This window comes from Salvelinus namaycush, chromosome 17, assembly GCF_016432855.1.
Source record: "Salvelinus namaycush isolate Seneca chromosome 17, SaNama_1.0, whole genome shotgun sequence".
Taxonomy (NCBI): Eukaryota; Metazoa; Chordata; class Actinopteri; order Salmoniformes; family Salmonidae; genus Salvelinus; species Salvelinus namaycush.
This window is the reverse complement of record NC_052323.1, coordinates 13,548,827-13,570,440: the sequence shown is the minus strand read 5'-3', so window position 1 is coordinate 13,570,440 and position 21,614 is coordinate 13,548,827.

Genomic DNA, 21,614 nt, shown 5'->3' with positions numbered 1-21,614 from the left:
TTATCATTTACACACTGTGTCACATTTATTTTGTCTTCGTATGCCTCTATATAACTGTTTTTAATCCTTGACAAACTTTTTTTTCATATTCGACTGTGCATTTTTGGCCCGATTTCAAGTGTTCTGTACTCCCGAAGTCGTTGACTGTTTTTGTGCTTGCCAGTTAGCCAGGAGTTCTCAGTTGTTAGCAGCCAATGGCTAGTAGTTTCTTATTGACAATAAAACTGGTTGATTGACGTAATTTTTTGGAGTAATTACTGAATTATTTAATGTAACAATTCAAACATTAAACCTCACAAACAATGAATGGTAATTCATGGTAACCTCGTAAACAATTCATTTAGACCCAGCATTTATTTGAAACAGTCATTTATTCGAAACAGTCATTTATTTGAAACAGTCATTTAATTGAAACAGTCATTTAATTGAAACTGTCACGTCCTGACCATAGTTCTTATGTGTTTTGCTTGTTTAGTGTTGGTCAGGACGTGAGCTGGGTGGGAATTCTATGTTGTGTGTCTAGTTTGTCTGTTTCTGTGTCCAGCCTAATATGGTTCTCAATCAGAGACAGCTGTCAATCGTTGTCCCTGATTGAGAATCATATATAGGTGGCTTGTTTTGTGTTGGGGATTGTGGGTGGTTGTTTCCTGTCTTTGTGTTTTGTCTGCACCAGCTAGGACTGTGACGGTTAGTTTGTTTTGTCATTTTGTATAGTGTCTTGTTTTGTGTTAATTAAAATATGGAAAATTACCACGCTGCACATTGGTCCTCAGATCCTTCTCGCCTCTCCTCGTCTGAGGAGGAGGACGACTTAGACTGCCGTTACAGAAACAGTCATTTAATTGAAACAGTCATTTATTTGAAACAGTCATTTATTCGAAACAGTCATTTAATTGCTGAAATGTGTGCCGTTGCCCGGCTATTAAAAGGGACAGGTAGCTAATTGAGACTCTCTGTTAATGATTATGAACACTTAGGACACTTGAAACTCCAAACACCCTATCTGATGAAGAGACTGATACACACAGAAAAACACAACCGTAAATACCTGAAATATTGCCTGTAATTAAAGTCATGAAAATGATATGCAAGTGAAGCTAATGCTAAGTTCTCAGAAGTACTGTGGTCTCCGCTTGCAACAGTAACATCAGGGGCCAGATGGTGTATAATAATCGCATGACCCTTGCAAAGATTAGTCATTAGACCAATGCGACTCTTGTGAGATGGGAGACAAGTCTCTTTCCTGTAATTGCATCAGTATTTCGTTAAAAATAATGCAATTAAAAGTCCCAGTAAGACAGGGAACTACAAGGGAAATTCTAGACTTGTATTTTCCCACAAGAACCGGAGGTATGGCAACATCTATTGGATTTCTCAATTGTCTACACTCAGTTTATCTGATCTGTGGAGAAAGTTGTCTGAGTAAGTTGAGAAACAGCCAACTGATAAGAGAGAACATTAAAGTCTCCGCTACTGAATGATCTCAGCCGTTTGAGTGGACCATACAGGAAATGCATGGAAAATGTCAAATGTCTCACTTCTGTAAACGTGTTGATGTTGAAAACAAACTGACATGCGTCCAGCTTTTTGTTTTCTTATCAGTTCCATAGTCACTAAAGATGTCATGTTAATGATACATTGGATCATGTCTGTATATATCTTTGTGATTCTTACCACAGAATGATTATTATTTTATAATGGTGTTGACTGTTGTTGTTGAGAAAGAGACAGAGTGTGAGATGAAGGACATACTAGAGACAGCCCTAGAGGACAGGCACAGTCTCACGCTGTCTTCCAAAGGGACAGACCAGACGCTTGACCTCGTTACTTATGCTAATGTTATGCGTGGGCGTGAAGGACGGTTGGCGGGTGCGTGTTGCATAATGGAGGGAAGGAGACGTGGAGGAGACGCAGAGGAGATGGGTCCCGCTCCTGTCCTCCATCCTGCCCACCCTTTCTGACCTACATTTAAACCCTGCATCTTTTGTCCTGGTGGGACCGGGTGGATGGGCACCGCCGCGTCCCGTGTCTTAGCCACAATAGCATCCACAAATTAAGACGTGGGAAAATAACCCACAGGGCTTGTATTGTGAGGGAAAACACAAGTTGGGTGAGTGGAGGAGCTTAGTTTTGTTGTTGCCTTGTTCTTCTTCTTGTTTTGTCTTCAACAAAGATGCATTTAGTTTAACACTGTGTGACGGTCCTCAGGGCTGAGAAACACAATGGCTGAGGAGGAGAGAGAGAGAGAGAGAGGACCCACATCCACACCCACACCCCAACCAGTCAATACCCCTCCCAAACCAACCATGCCCAAACCCCATATAGTCCCCCTCAGATCAGACCTGTGCCCCCCACTCCCTCAAAGAGGGCCTCAACATGACAGTCACACATATGCCCAGGCCGTGAGCAGGCAAACAGGCCCAACCCTCAGTCTTACACTTGCCCAAGCCAATGGCATGTAGCAGATGTTCAGCAGGCTCAATATACTGAAAACAATGTACTGAGCAAATGTCAAATTGGCTTTTTACCAAAGTAGCGTATGACAGACCACGTATTCACCCTGAACACCCTAATTGACAAACAAGCTAACCGAAACAAAGGCAAAGTCTTCTCGTGCTTTGAATTTTGACTCAATTTGGCATGAGGGTCTGCTATACAAATTGATAGAAAGTGGTGTTGGGGGAAAACGTACAACATTATAATATCCATGTACACAAACAACAAGTGTGCGGTTAAAATTAGCAAAAACACACACATTTCTTCCCACAGGGCCGTGGGGTGAGACAGGGATGCAGCTTAAGCCCCACCCTCTTCAACATATATATCAACGAATTGGCGAGGGCACTAGAACAGTCTGCAGCACCCGTCCTCACCCTACTAGAATCTGAAGTCAAATGTCTACTGTTTGCTGATGATCTGGTGCTTCTGTCCCCAACCAAGGAGGGCCTCAGCAGCACCTATATCTTCTGCACAGATTCTGTCAGACCTGGGCCCTGACAGTAAATATCAGTAAGACAAAAATAATGGTGTTCCATCTAGACACCGTTGCCCTAGAGCACACAAAAAACGATACATACCTCGGCCTAAACATCAGCGCCACAGTTAAATTCCACAAAGCTGTGAATGATCTGAGAGATAAGGCAAGAAGGGCCTTCTATGCCATCAAAAGGAACATCAAGTTTGACATACTAATTAGGATCTGGCTAAAAATACTTGAATCAGCCGTTAAATTCTATAACCACCAAAAAGGAAGAGATTTCCCAACCTTCCATATCAAAGCCATCACCTACAGAGAGATTAAGCTGGAGAAGAGTCCCCTAAGCAAGCTGGTCCTGGGGCTCTGTTCACAAACACAAACAGTCCCCACAAAGCCCCAGGACAGCAACGCAATTAGACACAACCAAATCATGAGAAAACAAAAAGATAATTTAATGGAAAGAATTGACAAAAAAACAGAGCAAACTAGAATGCTATTTGGCCCTAAACAGAGTACACAGTGGCAGAATACCTGACCACCGTGACTGACCCAAACTTAAGGAAAGCTTTGACTATGTACAGCCTCAGTGAGCATAGCCTTGCTATTGAGAAAGGCCGCCGTAGGCAGACCTGGCTCTCAAGAGAAGACAGGATATGTGCACACTGCCCACAAAATGAGGGGGAAACAGCTGCACTTCCTAACCTCCTGCCCAATGTATGACCATATTAGAGACACGTATTTCCCTCAGATTACACAGATCCACACAGAATTCGAAAACAAACCCCATGTTGATAAACTCCCATATCTACTGGGTGAAATATCACATTGTGCCATCACAGCAGCAAGATTTGTGACCTGTTGCCACAAGAAAAGGGCAACCAGTGAAGAACAAACACCATTGTAAATACAACCCATATTTATGTTTACTTAGTTTCCCTTTTGTACTTTAACTATTTGCACATCATTGCAACACTGTAAATACACATAATATGACATTTGAAATGTCTTTATTCTTTTGGAACTTTTGTGAGTGTAATGTTTACTGTTAATTTTTTATTGTTTATTTCACTTTTGTTTATTATCTATTTCACTTGCTTTGGCAATGTAAACATGTAAACAATGTAAACAAAGCCCTTTGAATTGAATTGAATTGAGAGACAGGGAGAGACAGAGGCAACAATGCAGTTAACCCACTGTTCCTAGGCTGTCATTGAAAATAAGAATTTGTTCTTAACTGACTTGCCTAGTTAAATAAAGATAAAATAAATAAAAAAATTTTTTTTAAAAGAGCGAGAGAGATGGAGAATACCTCATCAGAGTAAGGACTAATTCCTGTTGATACACACACACATACACATATACACGTGGACAGGATTGAGATTCGGCATAATCAGCATGGTGGCTTAATCCTTTACATGAGAAACAGTAGACATAGAGATGCTAAAGTCCAAGGGGACTGGGAGGATGGGCGGATGAGAGAAACATGGAGGAGGGATGCAAGAGAGGGCAAAGGGAAAGGATGGGTGACAGGGGAGGGATGAGAAAGACAGAGCAGCAAGGGGAATGGAGAGATGAGCAGGGAGATATGAAGGTGACAGAAGCATACCAGGGGAATGGAGAGATGAGCAGGGAGATATGAAGGTGACAGAAGCATACCAGGGGAATGGAGAGATGAGCAGGGAGATATGAAGGTGACAGAAGCATACCAGGGGAATGAAGAGATGAGCAGGGAGATATGAAGGTGACAGAAGCATACCAGGGGGATGAAGAGATGAGCAGGGAGATATGAAGGTGACAGAAGCATACCAGGGGAATGAAGAGATGAGCAGGGAGATATGAAGGTGACAGAAGCATACCAGGGGGATGAAGAGATGAGCAGGGGGATATGAAGGTGACAGAAGCATACCAGGGGGATGAAGAGATGAGTGGGAAGGAGGTGATGGAGGGATGCTAGGATGTCCCTGTGTCAGAGGTTAGCCACGACAGAAGCAGGCCTTGGTGTTTGTGTCAGAGCTGGGTCCTACAAGCCCAGAGCTCAGCCCCTCAGTTCACCCCAGGCCTCCATTACACAACAAAGCCCAGACCTCCACACTAGCACTAAAGACCAGAGAGAAGAAAGGAGAAATGAATTAATAGATATAAAACGACATGTGGGTTTTTGTTCTGGGAGCTTACTGTATTTATTTCTCCCTTTTTCTCTGTCCCATAGTTCGGTGTGTCACAAATGAGCATACCATGACACTGTGAGGTTATAGAACATCAATTATACTTTCTGTAAGACAGCATTAATGCAACTAGTTTGTTTTCTAATTCTATGGTAAACCTGTGTACAACATTGTGGTTAAACATGTGTACAACATTGTGGTTAAACCTGTGAACAACATTGTGGTTAAACCTGTGTACAACTTTGTGGTTAAACCTGTGTACAACAGTGTGGTTAAACCTGTGTATAACCTTGTGGTAAACCTGTATACAACACTGTGGTAAACCTCTGTACAACATTGTGGTAAACCTGTATACAACACTGTGGTAAACCTCTGTACAACATTGTGGTAAACCTGTGTACAACATTGTGTCCTGTACTCTGTTAAGTCCTCCAGGGTTCCCTATTTTACCCAGCACACTGCCATACTGCTACCAGACGCTTTTGGATGCTGCCAACCAATTGGCTTTGTCTTAACCACATTATCCCACACAACAAATAATAAAGCTCTGCACACCACATTTGTCAACAATTAAACGGTGGATTGTGGTGTCGAAGGGATCCAGAAAATGCCTGTTCACCGGCTTTGTCTCCCGCACTGAGATTTGGCAGGGACAGACGCAGACAAACAGGCTTTTGTTCTGGCCCTGCTTTGGGGTGACGGGGACAGATAATGGAGGCACTGAAAGTGGCACACTTGTCGAGGGTGGGGGATGAGGGGATGAGGGTAGGGGTGGAAGGGGTAGTTGAGGTTCTGGGGCAAGCAGCAGTAGGCTAGAGATTGTGGATTATGGTAAAGGATAAGTAAGTGGTTTATACTTTCCCCTACTGTAGGTACAAAAATAATAGAATGCGATTTATCTACCAAAACAATGTTGACGTCATCAGTGCCACTCTTCTACATGCAGTTGAATGTAATTCCCAAGTATCCTCAGTATCCTTCATAAATACTGCACTATATGTTTCTCATACTGGTGGACTAACTCCATCAGTTTCGATGTGCATGACAGATAGAATAAGAAAGAGAGAGAAAAAAGAGAAAAAGAGTTGGAAAGAGAGAGAAGGAACTTAACCAGATGGAGAGTGTTTGTCCTAGTCACTCTGAATTATAAATGGTCTCTCACTTTCAGGGAAACACACAACATCTATAATACTCCTGATGCATTTCTACTGCCAGGCTACTCCACTGTCCCCAGCTGACCCTCTCTCCAAATCTCTCTGTCCTTTTTTTATTTCTCTCTCTCACTCTCTCTGGGATTATGCCCCTCTCTCGCTCTTTTTCTCTCTCTTCTTCTGTCTCTCTCTTTTGCACACACACACACACACACACACACACACACACACACACACACACACACACACACACACACACACACACACACACACACACACACACACACACACACACACACACACACACACACACACACACACACACACACAGCCTTAAAGTCAGCTCTGCCCCCTCTCTCACTCCCTTTCGCCGCCCCTCTCTCTCTCACTTTTTCTCTCCCTCTCTGTGCTTCTCTTTATCTTATCCTTTGACGCTTCTCTTGCCCTCTTTCCTGCTATCTCTGACCCTCTCACGTGCTTTGACTGTCCCTCCCTCTTTCTCTCTCTCTGTCTTTCTCTCTCTGTTTCCTTCATTATCACATCCATACTTCAGCTTTCAGAAAGGCTGTATGGATTCTGTGGAACGTAAAGGCTCTGAAAGATTTAACAGGCACATACAGAATGAAACCTTGTGAACAAAATATTCATGGTTTTTGCGTTCAATGCCACAATGCTACATGGTTCATTGCTACTGCCACTTAAATGAAAAAATGACAAATGACAAAGAAATATCCGGCCAATGGCTTATGGATATGACATATCGTGCAATGTATCACTCATGACAGCTCATAATAGTCTATAAATTCTTCATAAACCCTAAACATCGAGCAGAGATTTCAAGTCAATAGTGGTATACACAATTAATGTAAAGGAATGTTTTGACCATGAGAAATGACCACCCAGTTTCATGATAAAACGGCTAATATCAAGATCTTTGTGGAATTCAGTGGTGTGTACTCATGGATTCCAGGCTTCCCCAAAAAATGGACCAAAAAACATATCAAATTATTTATCTTTCCTCTCTCCGTGTTTCATAATTTTCCTTAAATTCGCAAGAGGCTGAATGTATCTCACCGGAGGACGCATCCGACCGAGCAAAACAGCGCCCCTCTGTCGTTGTATGTGTAGGCCATCTATCTGATGCTGTCTGGTCAAAAAGAGTATGACCTTGCCGCCCGTGGCATTGAATGCAATGGAAGTCAGTGAGCATTTGTCCTCCCTTGATAAAAAAAGTACAAAATAATAGCTAATCAGCATTGAGCTAAACTGAGTGAGCTCAACTGTGAATGGTCCTAGCGCACAAAAAAAAGTGTCAAGGGAAGCCAATTCGGATTTGGCGTGACCCCTATCAAATCGCACTGAGAGCTTACGTCATTGACAGAAACAACTTGAATTGTTGCATCTCATTGTGTTGTTGTCGTCCGGTGGCTAGTTAGCAAGCTAAAATTCGCCCTTTCCTAGATTAGCCATGGATGGAGATAGGGACTTGGACTTGTGGTTTCACATTCATCGTACTGGCCAATGATTATAATGGCAATTTTGATCCAACCATTCATTCGTACATTGCTGTGCCCCTGGCCTGAGAGGATGGAAGTTCGATATGTAGCTAGATGTAGAAGGCTAATGTTAACTAGCCAACGTTGCCCATGAAAAGAAACGAGGTTAGCGAGCAAGCATTTTAGCCAGGTAGCCTAGGACAATAAAATATAAAAGCATGTACTGTATGACAGACTGATAGGCCATTTCTTCAACAAGAAAGAGAGGAGGATGGCATTGGCGTTTCTCTACAAGTAGGGTGAGTCAACATCTTTTTTTCTACTAGCACGAACACGCACGCACGCAGAAATCAGAACCATTGACAGCCACATCATGTTGAGCTTACGATGATTGGACTAAATTATTTTGGTATCTTTTAGTTGTCACTGTATTAGACTAAGCAGAGGTGATTTGATGATGTTGAAATGTTGAAGTTAAATGGTGCTGGAATAGTGGAGGCAGCTCCTGTTTTATTTTCAACTTGCAGTAACTCTCTGTGGTTCTAAATCAATAGTTGTTTAGTGGTCCGAAAATGTAGGAAACATTAACTTGCTTGACCTTGCTGTAGGCCATGTAACTGTTTGTTACATGCAATATGCTTTGTGGACTTCACCGGACCAAGGTTGCTCTCTGGTTTTGTGATAAAAACAAAGGTGTGGTTGAATTTGTGCCAGCCTAGTGGTTAGAGCATTGGGCCAGTAACTGAAAGGTTGCCGGATCGAATCCCTGAGCTGACAAGGTAAAAAATCTGTCGTTCTACCCCTGAACAAGGCAGTTAACCCACTGTTCCCTGATAGGCTGTCATTGTAAATAAAGACCCCTTCACCACCTCAGCCCTGGCTGCACCCCTTCACCACCACACCAGGTCTAGGTCTATCTATAGTAGTCTCATTCTAACGTCAGTGTTTACTACACTTTAGGTAACTACAGGAGTGTAGATGCAAGTCAAGACCTGAAGTATTTGTCCTATGCATTTCACACCCCTGTCTGAGGATATACATTCAGAGAGTCGTATGACTGTACACTCTCCATTCTCTCTGAAGTACATTAACTTACAGCAGAACAGAGAGGACCCATAACAGTATTCTTTATTGGAAGGCTTTTTATTGAATTACGCTCTCCGAGGCTCGGTGCCATGCTTCTAACAGTGATGGAAACACATTAGGATATCACTTAACAGCAGGAAAAATATTTCCACAGCCTGAATTACGGCTCTAGTGTGTGTGTGTGTGTGTGTGTGTGTGTGTGTGTGTGTGTGTGTGTGTGTGTGTGTGTGTGTGTGTGTGTGTGTGTGTGTGTGTGTGTGTGTGTGTGTGTGTGTGTGTTTTATTGTATTTCCACAGCCTGAGTTAGAGATGGAAATGAGAAACAGATGAGGCCTTGTCATAAGTGAATATTTCTCCATGGACATAAGCTCGTTGGCAACAGATCGCCAGACACACGTGATTCGATTTTCCTCTCTCATGCTTCTATAGACATGACGAACGACACAGGACTCGCTGAAAACATCAGAATGGGTTACAGAGTGAACGGCTACACTCCCTCTCCCTCTCTATCTCTTGTTTCTCTCTCAGGCTCTCCCTCTCTCTTTATCTCTCGTCTCCCCTTGTTTCTCTCTCTCTCATTCTCTCCCTCTGATTCTAGCCTGCTTTCAATAGGAACCCGAATTCCACCAGTAGCAGTGGGTGGGTGAAATCACCGGGGAAGCCAGGAAAAAATACAGAGTACACCCTATGTGTTGTTTGCGCTATAACCTGTTAGTTCATATGCCTTGACACCGTGATATATAGGCTTAAAGGCTGAGACGATAAGATATTTTGATTTTAACTATGCAAGCCAGTTGAGAACAAATCATGAGCACCACGGGGCTGTGGGAAAAATAGTCAAGAAGTCATCCGTATGGACTGGAATAGCGAATAAAGGCCGCTTTCCTGCGGGTTCATTTTTCAATCATGCTGGATAGGCATCAACGCATCAACCACTATTTAAGGAGCATACAGCCTCTCCCTGCATGACAGGTGATATTCCGCCCAAACTCTGAATGCCATGGGCTTGCCAATCCTGTCCTGCAGCTACCCAGTGCTTCATTTGGGAAACCAAGTCAAATCTATTCAGGAACATCGATATTAACATGTTTTCACATTTAAAAACTATTTCATTAAACTGTTGGCAGCCCCTCTCTCTGCGTGCTCCAGAAAGGAATGAAGGAGGAGGAGATGGAAAAGCACGGTGGTGAGATTAGATATTCTGCAGCTGAAGGTAATGTGTCAGCCTATTAATTATGAAAATGTAAATAATGTCACATTTTTAGGCTGTTCAAAATCCAATACAAATTCACTGTAATGTAGTCTAACTCTGTAAGCCGCTCTGCACAATCAATGAACCAACAGCATCACCTAGGCCTATACGTTCTCTCCCAGACTCATGGATAGAACATTTGGAAAGTAGCAGAAGGTAACCAGTCCATTCAGTATGCATAATAATACAGCTCGCACTCAAAGGCCATTACTGGACTTTGTTTAACTTTGGAGTCTAGACTAGACCAACTATGTACCAAAGACATCTTAAATCTTTTTTAAGTGTTTTTCCGTCCTGTGTAATATGCAGTAGGCTATGCACAGTACTGTATAATGGCGCAATCATTGTTTTAATTCCGGGGGGTTTTTGGGGCTCGGGCTCATAGGCCTATGCATCAGCTCTAATATGCATATGGGAGTTTTAATGAATCGTCACCTTAGAATGCCCTGTCCATTTCGCTGTGTTTGGCTTTGAAACAACATCCATAAAAAACATGTTTTCCACTCAGTTTCAACCTGTTGTTGAACTTCTTTCTTCAAATTGATCAATCACAGTGAGGTGAGTTTTAAAAGCATGATACTGTTTTGATGCGAATGTGTTTGATGTGATTTTCGATAGCATTTGTATTGATGTCAGAGGGGTTAGAGGGACATTAGCAACCTGATGTCCAGAGTGCATGAGAGGAGATTTCCATGACTCTACATTGACGTGGAATTTGACTGCGGTCATGACTCATGACTGCTGGTGTGGCGGTAATATGGTCACCGCAACAGCCCTAGGTGCAGGCTGTAGTCCAGACCTGGTCTAGCAGTGAAGGGGTGCTGGCTGTGAGCCGTGGGGGAGGATGTCTGATGCTGTCTGTGTCTGAGGGAGAGAGCACGCTCAGCGACTTGACGCCTCGCAAGACCAACACTTTCATCTAAATGTCACAGGGACCGTCCACCTCGGGGGTGTTTAGAAGAACAAACAGATCTTTCCTCCTAAGAGAAGGAGGGGGAGGGAGCGAGAGATAGAGGGAGCGGGGGAGCGAGGGAGAGAGTAAGAAGGGGAGAGGAAAAGGGGGCACAGAGATGGACAGAGCATCACCCCAGAAAACGTGTTGGTACACTGTAAACAATGCTTAGAGACAGGACAGGTCAGTATCCCTCCTCGTCTGTCTGACAGCGCTCGGCGGGTCACTGAACTGGTCATGGCCCGTGTGTGTGTGCACATGTGTGTGTGTGTTGGGGTGTGTTTCGTTCATAGCCACAATAAATCTCCAAATCGTCAACCTAAACTAGGGTGTCAGCCTAGTAGTTAAAGTGTTGGGTCAGTAACTGAAAGTTCGCTGGTTTGAATCCCTGAGGAGACAAGGAGAAAAATCTGTTGATGTGCCCTTGAGCAAGTCACTTAACCCTAATTTTCTCCAGGGGTGCTGTACTACTATGTCTGACCCTGTCAAACAACCCATTTCAGTGCACCTATCCGGTGTATGTGACAGAAAAACATAGAAACTCAGTTTATTAGGTACACCCATCTAGTACCGGACCCCCCTTCGCCTCCAGAACAGCCTGAATTATTTGTGGGGCATGGATTTTACAAGGTGTGCCATTGAAATGTTGGTATCTAAACATTTCCCACACAATTACACCACCGCCACCAGCCTGTACTGTTGACACCAGGAAGGACGAGGCCATGGACTCATGCTGCTTACGCCAAATCCTGACTCTGCCATCAGCATGATGCAACAGGAACCGGGATTTGTTGGACCAGGCAATGTTTTTCCGCTCCTCAATTGTCCAGTGTTGGCGTGCCCACTGGAGCCACTTCTTTTTGTTTTTAGCTGATAGGAGTGGAACCCGGTGTGATCGCAATAGCCCATCCGTGACAAATACTAATGAGTTGTGCATTCCAAATTGCAAATTCTGCACCCCACTGTTATACTACGCCGTTATTTGCCTGTTGGTGGCCGGCCTGTTAGCTTGCACGACTCCTGCCATTCTCCTTCGACCTCTCTCATCAACAAGCTGTTTTCACCCACAGGCCTGCCGCCGACTGGATGTTTTTTGTTTTTCGCACCATTCTTGGTAAACCCCAGACACTGTCATTCGTGAAAAAAACAGGAGGCCGGCCGTTTCTGAGATACTGGAACCGGCACTCCTGGAACCGACGATCATACCACGTTCAAAGTCGATTAGGTCATTGGTTTTGCCCATTCTAACATTCAATCGAACAGTAACTAAATGCCTCTATTCCTGTCTGCCTGCATTACATAGCAAGCCCCTACCACGTGACTCTCTGTCTGTAGGAGCGAACCATTTTCGTGAACAGGGTTGTGTACCTAATAAACTGGCCACTGAATGTTTATCTCCCGGCTTTGTGAGGTCCACACATGTCGTAGCTGGAGCAGTATCTTCTCCCAGTTTTTTCGGTGTTTTCGTGAGCTAGTTCGCAGAGGTTTGAAGTGGATGTACTGTTGACAGTCTTCTCTTTTTTTAGCTGTGTACCTGCAAGCTGTTTTCTATGAGTGGTGGAGAGTGAGAGAACTAGTGTTAGTGACTGTGTTTATTTGTGGCATGGACTCATTAGCATGTGTAGTTCATAAAGAGGTAGAATCATTGTCCCTGCAATGACCCCCCCACCCACCTCCCCTCGCTCGTTAGCGGTCTCGCATGTGCCACTTGGTAATCAGAACCCTGTGTGTTTACATTGATGTGAACACACAGAGTGTGACAAATATATGCAGAGGCATGCTGTGCATCTCCACTTCACAAAGCAGAGAGGGGCGATACAAGCATGTAACCTTATTTAAGACCTTTAACGTTCTTTCAGTTCCGTCATTTTGCCACAACGCATTGCCCTGTAATTGGTGGGTGATGCAACGGAATAAAACAAGGAGAATTGGGATAACTTCAACAGCTATTGAACTCTACCATCTTCCAGGAGAGGCCTATTAGAATTGCACAAGTTTGGCAGGGAAAAGAAGGGGGCAAACACACACATATTCACTGTGTGATTTGGTTTAATTAACTTGAAAGGAAATTAACTGTGAGGGCTAACTGTGAGGATTGTGTGTGTGTGTGTGTGTTTCGATGTGTGTGTGTGTGTGTGTGTGTGTGTGTGTGTGTGTGTGTGTGTGTGTGTGTGTGTGTGTGTGTGTGTGTGTGTGTGTGTGTGTGTGTGTGTGTGTGTGTGTGTGTGTGTTGTGCACCCATGAATGTGTGTGTGCCTGTGTATGTGTGTGCTTGCTTGTGTGTGTCTAAGCTGTTATTAGAGAAAAAGAGAGAGACAGAGAGAGAGCGAGAGCGGCACTTTCTGGGGAAACAGAGGGAGAGTAGAGGAGCGGTAATTCCTGTCATGAATAATGCATGAAGCCGTGTCTGGAAGCGATTGAAATGCGGTGTGTGTACACGTCTAGGCGGAAAGGAAGTCACCCACCCCAACCCGCGCCCTTCCTCCCTCCCTGGATTCTTCAGCTTCTTCTTTTAAAAGCACAACAATGCCATTTGACAACTCCACGGCCCTCACTATCTCCCTCCATTAAAGGACCTAAAGAATGATGCCTTTCCAGCAGGCCTTCGCAAGGCCCTGCATCAAGGCACCGATAGTCTTTATCTCACAGGAGAGACTGCACAGCATTGTGGGAAAGGATGTCTCATTGGATATGAATGTTTTGCATGTTAAATCAATGGAGGAAATGAATGTTTGAGCGTGTAGATCACAGGAGAGTGGTGGTGTGTGTGTCGGTGTCGATAACGGGCCTCCTTGTGTGTGTGTAGTGTGTGTGTCGGTGTCGATAGCGGGCCTCATTGTGTGTGTGTGTGTGTGTGTGTGTGTGTGTGTGTGTGTGTGTGTGTGTGTGTGTGTGTGTGTGTGTGTGTGTGTGTCATTGTCGATAACGGACGTCATTGTGTGTGTGTAGTGTGTGTGTGTCGGTGTCGGTGTGTGTGTGTGTGTGTGTCGATAACGGGCCTCATTGTGTGTGTGTGTGTGTGTGTGTGTGTGTTATTGTCGATAACGGACCTCATTGTGTGTGTGTGTGTGTTTGTCGGTGTCGATAACGTGCCTCATTTTGTTTGTGTGTGGTGTGTGTGTGTGGAGTGTGTCGATAACGGGCCTCATTGTGTGTGTTTAGTGTGTATATCATTGTCGATAATGGGCCTCATTGTGTGTGTGGTGTGTGTGTGTTGTGTGTGTCATTGTCGATAACGGGCCTCATTGTGTGTGTGGTGTGTGTGTGTCATTGTCGATAACGGTCCTCATTGTGTGTGGTGTGTGTGGTGTGTGTGTGTGTGTGTGTGTGTGTGTGTGTGTGTGTGTGTGTGTGTGTGTGTGTGTGTGTGTGTGTGTGTGTGTGTGTGTGTGTGTGTGTGTGTGTGTGTGTGTGTGTGTGCGCGCTTTAGAGAGGAAGATTTTTTTCACTCTGCAACCGCTTTACCTATTCATTGAATGGTTACTTAATCAGAGTTGAATTCAAAACCAATAATACATACAGTATCAGTAACAAGTGGACAAGAGATAGAAGACGCAAGAAAGGAAAAGGAAAAAATAAATTCCAATCTGTTCTAACCTATACAGCTCTCTTCCTAACACTCTGTTCTAACCTATACAGCTCTCTTCCTAACACTTTGTTCTAACCTATACAGCTCTCTTCCTAACACTCTGTTCTAACCTATACAGCTCTCTTCCTAACACTTTGTTCTAACCTATACAGCTCTCTTCCTAACACTCTGTCTAACGCATACAGCTCTCTTCCTAACACTCTGTTCTAACCTATACAGCTCTCTTCCTAACACTCTGTTCTAACCTATACAGCTCTCTTCCCAACACTCTGTCCTAACCCATACAGCTCTCTTCCCAACACTCTGTTCTAACCTACACAGCTCTCTTCCCAACACTCTGTTCTAACCCATACAGCTCTCTTCCCAACACTCTGTTCTAACCCATACAGCTCTCTTCCCAATACTCTGTTCTAACCCATACAGCTCTCTTCCCAACACTCTGTTCTAACCCATACAGCTCTCTTCCCAACACTCTGCTCTAACCTATACAGCTCTCTTCCCAACACTCTGTTCTAACCCATACAGCTCTCTTCCCAAAACTCTGTTCTAACCCATACAGCTCTCTTCCCACCACTCTGTCACACTTCTTACAGCCTGATTTCCATCACTGTGTTTTTCTGCAGACACACATATCTAACAGGCTGATGCTATACATGTAGATCTACCATCTTCTTTTCAAGCACCACAGCAGCTCTACAGCGGTACAGCAGGGGAAAAGAGAAAACATAAAGTCATTTTCAATTAACCTACTTTGATTAGCTTCTGAAGTTTGGATATGAAACATTCCACTTGCTAACATTGCATATCTTTCCCAATTTGCAGTCCCGTTATCTGATCGCACACCTATTCATTCCTAGTGGGATTATATCCTACCCACTGGATTTGACATTTTAGTCATTTAGCAGATGCTCTTACCCAAAGCAATTTACAGGAGCAACCTACATTAAGAGCCTTGCTCAATGGCACATCGACAGATTTGTCACCTTGTTGGTTATGGGATTGGAACCAGAATCCTTTATGCTACTGACACAACGCTCTTAACCGCTAGGCTACCTGCTGCCCCGGATTAAGAGCAGAACCAAGCACAGGTTCTCTCTGAATGAGATGAACAAGGAATCATCACTGAGGAACTAAAGGAACTCTGAGGTGTTGAACCGGGTCCCTGAACACTTCTGGTCCGATTGTCTTCTGACCTCTAGAAACGGAAATGATTGTTTTCTTAGGGGGAAGCTTTTTTAAGTTGATCACATCTTAATTGAGAGATTCTCTTTGAACCTGTGATTCTTGGAGACAGACTACGGTGATCGGTTGTTATTGATCAAAGAAACTGGCTCGTTTTTCCCATTTGTTATTGTTCATTCATTCATACGGAATCTTTACATTATCAACAGATATCATCAAGGTCTATGACTAATCGAGCCAAATATGTGAGCATAGATATATGTCAGTTAGATGTGCAACAACTCAATCTACTATAAGAACCTCTGTACTTACTGCAAGTGGGATCAATGCTAACTGTATCGACGCTACAAACAGGAGGATGAGGAAAGAGGAGGAGCGTCGTTACTATGGTATTTACTTACGGTTGGACTGTAGACTATGACATAGATAATGTTTTTAATCAGATTAAAGACCATTAGAACGACTGAGAGGTAGGGGTAACGAATTAGAGTCAATAAAGCAGCTTTTAAACAGTCCCAGGCAGGTGTAATGCTAGGTAACAGGCTAAGCAGAACTCATTGAGTGCTCCGATTCTATTCTAATGACGAGACCAAGGGTTGCTTTCCTCACAGGTCGATATTGGCTGGACGCTGTGGATAAGTGTAGTTGGGAGAGGGAGAAGTTTAGAATGTCCAAATGATCTTTATTGAACTTTTCCCGCTGGCTCTGATGTGATGCCGGGCTAATTGTAATTTGATTTCATACATTTCCCTCAATCTGAATTTCAGCGTTTATAAACCAATGAGATCAGAATGCATGTAAGCATTTAGAGTTAGTTGACTTTGAAGCGCTGTGTTAAGTTTGGAGCTGTGAGAAGTAGGAAGCTGGCCTGAAATCTAGCTCAGTAGGACAAAAAATGGATGATGCAACTGATAAGGGCATACGGTGAGTGGCCTGTTTCTGTGAAACAATAACTATCGTTCTAATTGACTGTTAGTTGTGCCTCAGACTACCAGCAGGCATTTGCTGTAGCCTACCTCTTTCTCTCTCTCTCTCTCTCTCTCTCTCTCGCTCTCTCTCTCTCACGAGGTCTCAATGTCAGGCAATTATGCAGGCTGAGCCTTCCTTAGATCAGCCAGAGAACACTTGTTTCTGTTGGTTTGAAAGACAGAGCCACAAAAGACTCTCTTTCAAAGAGGTTTCTCAAAGAGAATCACAGTCTCTAATTGGACGTCTCAGTTGGGTTTCCATGAAAACCGGCCTATTCTGAGGGACTGGAACCAATAAGCAACACATCATGTCAGGAAAGATAAACAAATGTTTGCCTTGAGTAAATATTTCATACATGGCTTTCCTCTCTCCCTCTCTTGCCTCGTTGCGTGACGAAGATAGTTGAAAGACGTTGGGTGCCGATCCTCTCTCCTGCTCCTGTGTTTTGTTGAACATTAATAGGGTGAGCGCCAAGGAAACGTCTTTCATCTTCAGAGATCCTATACACAGTCTGTCCCTCTCCTTCACCATCCTCGACTCATTTTCTCCCTCATCCTTCTCACCTCTCGGCTCCCCTCCCTTCTCATCTTCAACCCCTCTTCCTCCTCCTCACTTCATCTCCTCTCTGCTACTCTCGTCTCTTCCCTCCTGTTCTCTGCTCTCCCTCGTCTTTGTTCTCTCCCTGTTCTCTCTCTCTTCTCCTCCTCTCCGGTGCTGACTGATTGTGCCATCACCCTGTGATCCCCCCAGTATATCATCTCAGATCTAGGTTACTCAAATTAGATTTAAATCTCATTTTTCCGCAGCTTTTTCTGTTCAGGCACATTTGTCATCTTTCCTAACGGCGTCCTCGGGGACACAAGCCTCCGCCGAACAAAAATTTCTTGATAGTGTTTTGATAGGATTGCAAATGACGATATCTCTGAGGCCTCAATTGCTAATATATACATATTTAATGTGTGTATATATATATTTATATATATATATATATATTCTGTTTGGGGAGGCATAGAAGAGAGAAAGAGAGAGAGTAGGAGGAAAAGAACAGAATAATATCCAGGGATTTAAGATTGGTGACAGTAAGCTGTTTGCCCCCTAGTATGTATAAGCGGAGTCAGTCTCACAGAACTTTGCATCATGTGGATAGGCGAATCACACTGGCAGAGAATTAGTTCCCTGTCAGCAGGTAATGATTTAATATGTGTGAGTTTGTACACTGAGTGTACAAAACATTGTGAACAGCTGCTCTTTCCATGACATAGACTGACCAGGTGAATCCAAAAGAAAGCTATGATCGCTTATTGATGTCACCTGTAAATCCACTTCAATCAGTGTAGATGAAGGGGAGGAGACAGGTTAAAGAAGGATTTTTAAAACTTGAGACAATTGAGACATGCATTGTGTATGTGTGTCATTCAGAGGGTGAATGGGCAAGACGTAAAATCGAAATGCCTTTGAACGAGGTAGTACCGTAATTGCTGGACTATTAAGCGCACCTGAATATAAGCCGTACCCACTGAATTTTTTACAAATATGTATTTTGAACATAAATAAACCGCACATGTCTATAAGCCGCAAGTGCCTACCGGTACATTGAAACAAATGAACTTTACACAGCCTTTAAACGAAACACGGCTTGTAACAAAAATAAATAGGCTTTTAAACGAAACACGGCTTGTAACAAAAATAAAAAATAAATAGCAGTAAACAGTAGCCTACCAAGAAAGTCAAACTTCATTGCGGTGGCGATTGTTTTGGCTTTCAGTCGGATCTGCACAGTTCCAACGTCTTATCATCGACTCATTAAGGCCAAGCTCCCGTGCAGCAGCTCTATTTCCTTTTCCAACAGCCAGATCGATCGCCTTCAACTTGAAAGCTGCATCATATGCATTTCTCCGTGTCTTTGCCATGATGAGGGTGACAAAATGACTACCGTAATCAGAATGATGGCAAGTTTGAGCGCGCTCGATTTACGTCACATTATGTGACGGTGCTCAGTTTTTTGGCGGCATGAATCTTGTGAAAAAAAAAATAATAATAAAATTAGCCGCGTCATTGTATAAACCGCGAGGTTCATAGCGTGGGGAAAAAGTAGCGGCTTATAGTCCGGAAATTACGGTAAGTGTCAAGCGCACCGGTTTGTGTCCAGAACTCACCTGGGTTTTTCACGATCACCAGTTTCCCGTGTGTATCAAGAATGGTCCACCACCCAAAGGACATCCAGCCAACTTGATACACCTGGGGGAAGCATTGGAGTCAACATGGGCCAGCATCCATTTCGACACCTTGAAGAGCCCATGCCCTGACTAATTGAGTCTGTTCTGATGGCAAAGGGGGGTGCAACTCAATATTAGGAAGGTGTTCCTAATGTTTTGTACACTCAGTGTATGTTCAGGTCCCATTTAGTCCCATTCATATTTCATCATCAGCCACGTGAACATCCACATTAACACTACTATAGTAATGTAACAGATTATCTCCAGATTCCTAGAACATTTTATTCTCTCTATATATATATATATATATATATCGCTCTCACTCTCTATCTTTCTCTATCTCTATCTCTCTCTCTATGTCTCTCTCTCTTTCTCGCTCTATAAAAAGCATTTCTGAATCTGTGTGCATTTTTATTCATAGAGAATTAGCATCACAAACAGTCTTCTCTCGCTCTTTGTTACGCTTCAGGGGGAAGAGAAAGTAGATTACGCCCTGCGTTTCTCTAAAGCAGCCCGTGTTTCCCCTGGTTGGGAGCAGGGCTTGGTGCTGATGGAGACAGGCTCCATCTAATTCCAGTTAGACTACACTGCCTTAAAATGCTGTTGTTCTTTTCCTTGCTTGCGTTCTTATTCAAATAAATCGATTATCGTTTCCTCCCCTCCTTTTCCCCTTCTTTGACTTCTTCCTCCTTTCTCCCTCCTTCCTTAAGTCCTTCTCTTCCAACTGGTCCCCTTGTCTTTTTCATAACCACACATTTTTCTATTAACAACTATGACATTGCTTTATATGGCTGATATGCAGTCTAGCTGCCAATTCTTAGTCAGAGGGCTGTGTGGTGTGGCTGTTGAGCGTCTCTCCCAGTTGGCCCAGTTGTGCATCCGAAATGTCACAATATTCCCTATATAGTGCACTACTTTTAACCAGAGTGTTTGGGCCCTGGCCAAAGGTAAACCACTATATAGGGAATGGGGTCTGGTCAACAGTAGTGCACTATACAGTATAGTGAATAGAGTGCGGTTTGAGACACAGCCCAGATGTGTTGGCTGCAGGCCCTGACTTGGGGCGGCCGTCTGTCTCTCTGAGTCAGAGAGGAGTCATTGGGGAGACCCAGCACTGGATCCAGGCTAAATGCTCCTGACAGCCCCATGGTCAGTAGAGACTTGCCTCCAGAGACACACACACATGCATGGGTGTAGGCATAAAACACACACAGTCTCACGCACAGGCAAGCATACACATAAACACACACACACACACACACACACACACACACACACACACACACACACACACACACACACACACACACACACACACACACACACACACACACACACACACACACACACACACACACACACACACACACACACACACACACACACACACACACACACACACACACACACACACACAGAGAGACCTGTTTTGCCTCAGGCCTGTCCCTGCTGTGTCAGACCTGAGATTTCACTGCCTTCATTCCCCCTGTTTAATCGATGTGCCCCGGGCAGATTCTCATCCCCCGCTCCCTTTATGCCTCCATCCCTCCATCCTATCCCCTTTTCTCATTCATACTGAATGGCTTCTTCCATAACACTCAGAATGCGGAACACTACCAGAATTCACTACATAATTCTTTGCAGGTGGACATTGGTGATAATACTATTCTCTGCCCTTAATATTTCACATTTTCTCTAATAGTCATGCCGGAAGTACTTAACATGTTAAAGAAATAGTTTGTAAGTTATTTCAAAATGAAATGTTCCGTCACACAGGGAGACAGACCCATGTGGAGTTCAGCGGACACATTTATTCAGTATGAAGTATCACGAGGAAAACATGGAAACACTCTATTTAGTTCTAAACTATCAAAATAACTGTTCATGAGATACACTGTTCACAAATGGTACACCACACGTATACATCGTCTAATACCTTCTCTTTAGAAAACATCAACAATTACCTATTTCAAATCCGAGACCAAACCAACGTAAGAAATCAATATTGTGGTCAATTACTGCATTTTACCCTAGATACAGGTCATGAAACCTCTTCCTCAGGGACCCCTGATACATGGCAGTTCCTCAGACCTATGAAGGTAGGAGGGGCTGCACAAACCCAGTCACAACTACAATGAAGAAACTGATGGTGAAGGCAAGGGTGATCTCCATGTAATCTTGCATTGGTATTCCCACTATCATTGGAAGATAAGTAATCACCATAGTGACAAGGATAATCAAAATGATCTTGAATGCCCTCATCTTCAAGTTGTTTGTCCCGTCTCTCTCCCTGTCCACCTCTCCCGGCCCAGGAAGTTGTTATTGGTGTCTTATGAAGAATATTTTGCAGTTGTAATGATGTTTCTAGCTCCGACAGTGCAGTAATAACTAACATTACAAAACTATAGACACAAATTCAAGAAAGAAATGAAGAAATATCAGAGTGAACGATGTCGGAGTCTGCAATATAAATATATACAGTGCCTTCAGAAAGTATTCACACCCCTTGACTTATTCCACATTTTGTTGTGTTACTGAATTAATTTAAAATATATATTTTTTGTCACTGGCCTACACAC